Here is a 3,815-nt window from a genome sequence, read left to right on the forward strand (position 1 = left end):
GTAATGGTGCACTGTTTCTGTAGGCTCTTGCCGAATTTGGGATAGATCCCTTATATTTGGGTGGGCGGGTGGAGTTAAATCCGGAGCCTCGCCCAATCTGAGACTCAGGGGCCAAGGAGTTTCCGAACTCGGAAGCTTGGGTTCTTGGATGTTGTCCAATGGATCTAGCCCGCTGCCTGACTTTAGGTCCAGGGCTCGAGTGACGTCCTCCCCTCCGTGGGTATCCGGCTTGGAGGGATCGGGAATCTGGACATATCTGGTCCTTAAGATGGATGAAGATTCGCCGCATTGTTCCTCCACCACTGCGACATGATGGGTGACCTGGGGAGAGTCAATCTCTCTCAGATCGGGTTTAAGCCCAATCTGATTGTAGTCTGTAGCGACTCCGAGGGCGGCGATGCGATCCAAGAGCTCATTTAAGGAAGAGAGCTCCATCGGATCTAACTGCTCGGCGAGTTCCAAGTTGACGTGGAGATTGCTTTCGATGACCCGAGAAGTCATCGTCGGCGCGGCGGCCGAACAGGCGGTCATAAGAAAACCGCCTAGCTGGAGAGTTTGGCCGATAGCCAAAGCTCCTTTAGCAACAGCGTCGTCTTTAAAGACGGGATGCGGCATCCTTCCTGATGGCGATGACACAGCGGAACTCTCAATGAAAGCACCAATGTCGGTGTCAAAACCTGCGGATCTCGGGTAGGGGGTCCCGAACTGTGCGTCTAGGCGGATGGTAACATGAGACAAGGGACACGATGTTTTTACCCAGGTTCGGGCCCTCTCGATGGAGGTAAAACCCTACTCCTGCTTGATTAATGTTGATGATATGGGTAGTACAAGAGTAGATCTACCACGAGATCAGAGAGGCTAAACCCTAGAAGCTAGCCTATGGTATGATTGTTGTTCGTCCTACGGACTAAACTCTCCGGTTTATATAGACACCGGAGAGGGCTAGGGTTACACAGAGTCGGTTACAATGGGAGGAGATCTACATATCCGTATCGCCAAGCTTGCCTTCCACGCCAAGGAAAGTCCCATCCGGACACGGGACGAAGTCTTCAATCTTGTATCTTCATAGCCAGGAGTCCGGCCAAAGGTCATAGTCCGGTCATCCGGACACCCCCTAATCCGGGACTCCCTCAGCGGGCATTTAATCTGTGGGAATTCGTTCCAGCCGAACACCAGACACTCCAGAGGCTCTACGGCACGAAGCACAAAAACGCGTGGAAGGTGTTGTTCAAGGCCTCCGAAGTACCTCCTCTCATATCCGAGGACCGTGGGCTTCACGCCACGCGGCATCCTGTTCAGGTGAGTTCCCAGGCTGCCACCGGGTTCGGTTCTTCCCAATATATTCATGGGGGAGCCTTAAGTAATTGTGTATATTTGTGCAGGATTATGTGGAGACAGCGAAGCAGATAGACTGCCCGGCTCCACTGCCAGAAAGCCCTACTACTGATCTCCTGACGAAGATGCTGGTCCCGGCGCCCTACAAGGGGCCGGAGAAGAAGGCCGATAAGAAGGCCCCAGGGACCCGAAAGGGTCTCTGACGTAAGGTTGCGCAAGCCTCGTCCGAAGACGATGAGGCGCACTCCTCCCCCGAAGGGGAAGAAGAAGAAGAAGAAGAGGAGGCCGCCCCACCCGGAAAGGACGGGGGGCCTGAGAGGGCAGACCAGGCGACCATGAGAGGCCCCCGGTGCAAGGCCGTCATATCCTCATCGTCCGATGACGACGAGGCAGATTCCTCCCGCGGAGGCGGGGGGAAACAAGAATAAACTCCACCTCCCCGTATTGGGGGGGGGGGGAGAGGAAGACCACCCCGGTGGGGGAGACTGGGACATCCAAGAAGGGAAAGGTGTCCCTTCCGGACTACTCCGCCACCGCCGCTGATAGCAAGGAAGGGTGGCTGCCCAGGGAGAAGCCCCTAGTGCGATCGTAAGTATCCGCACTCCATCATAATTTTGCTTCATAGTTTTGTTATAACGCCGAACTTGTATGCAGTCCGGCCAGGGCCCATCCCGAGGTGTCGTCTTCGGACAGGTCCTTGAGTGAGTCAGCAATAAACTCACTCCCGACAGCCACTTCTCCTCGGCCTGCGGACAACACGGAGGTGTTGTCCCAAAGGCTCCCCGATCGGGGGAGGTGGATCTGGAGGCGCCCCAAGACGACATTCCAACCGTCGGGCAGGCGGGGTTCAAGATCCCCGCGGATCGTGTCGGTGAGAGCCGCAATAAGCCGAACTCTCAGCCGAACACCGTTCCGGAACCTCCCATGGTTCCGGACTCAGGCGGACAGCCCCTCGTTAAGGAGGGCAGGCTGACTGTGCCGAGTTCTTATGCTACGCCCGAGGCGTCAGATCATCTGCTGGAAGCGCTTCACGGCGCTTCCATAGATGAAGAGCACCGTACTCTCAGGAGTGTGGTGATTCAGAAGGTTTTGTCCGCCAAGAGTGGACTAACCGAAGCCTGCACCAGCCTCCTAACAGGCTTTGAGGTAAGTAGTAAAAATGTGTGAAATTACCACCCGATAGGTAGTAGCCCCTGATACTCTGTTTGGTGTTCGAAAGGAAAAACCAAACGGAGGGTCAATTATAATCCGCAGGAGTCTAACAGTAAGTGTGAATGTGAATAAACAGGCTGTGCTGCTGGCCGCTGCTGCCCGTACGGCCGAAATAGCTGACCTAAAGCAGGACTTGGAGCGGGCACAGGGAGAGCTCGGCCTCATGAGGAGGCAGCTCTAGGAGAGCAAAGGTGAATGATTCCCCTATCTCATATAGTAAATTATAAATAAAATTGGTTATTCTAACGACGAGGCGTCATGATTTGGTAACATAAGCCACCACCAAAGTGGCGTCTCTTAAGAAAGCGTTGTCCGAGGCCGAACTCAAGGCGGCCTTGGAATGCAAGGAGCGCAAAAAGCAAGAAGCCCGGGTGGGCGAAGTACAAGAAGAGCTCCAGGAGCTCGGCAAAAGGTTCGAGTCCGTGGAGCATGAGCTTAAAGCAAAAGAGGCCGAGCTTGCGAAGGCCCTTATAAGTATAAAAGATGCCAAGGCCGAAGCCGAGAAGGCACAACAGGAAATCCAGGAGGCCAAAAAGATAACGGCGGGTAAGAAATTCTTTATGCAAAGCAAACATGTGGATGAGGTGTTTATTTTACTTACCCGAGTCCGGAGCTCTCCAGGGGCATTCACAAATCTGCCACGCAGCGTATCAGATGCCGCAGAGTTCTATCGTGCCCAGGAGGGGAGCTCAATGGAGAAGCTGTTCTGGTCCCAGTATGCTGGGGCCGAACATTCCACGCCACTGAGTGACCAACTGAAGCAGTTGGTCGAACTCCACAAGGCGGCCGAAGTGGCTATGAAGGATTTCGTAGTCCAGATGTGGCCTGGTGAGCCCCTGCCCACCAGCTACTTCGGCCTGATCAAGCGGATGGTGAATGCCTGTCCACGACTGGAAGTCATCAAGTGATCCGTTTGCATTGAGGGTGCCCGTCGGGCCCTTGCCCGTGCGAAGGTGCATTGGGGAAAGCTGGATGTGGAGAAGCTGGTGAAGGACGGGCCGCCAGAAGGCAAGCCGCATCGCGTTCCCGAGAAGTATTATGATGGCATTATGAAGGGCACTCGCCTCGTGGCCGATGAATGTACCAAGGACATAATTTTTGAATGAATTCACTTCTGTCATGTTTGTAATTTAAGGACGAAGTTACTTGCGCTATGTAGCACTTTTGTTATTTAAAATATTACCTTCTGTGCGGCTGTTTATCAAATTCTGAAAGTAGGCCAGTTGTCGGCTTCCGCCCCATGTAACTAGTACTGGGGTGTTCGTGGA

The sequence above is a fragment of the Triticum dicoccoides genome, chromosome 1B (assembly GCF_002162155.2).
Source record: "Triticum dicoccoides isolate Atlit2015 ecotype Zavitan chromosome 1B, WEW_v2.0, whole genome shotgun sequence".
NCBI classification, from domain to species: Eukaryota; Viridiplantae; Streptophyta; class Magnoliopsida; order Poales; family Poaceae; genus Triticum; species Triticum dicoccoides.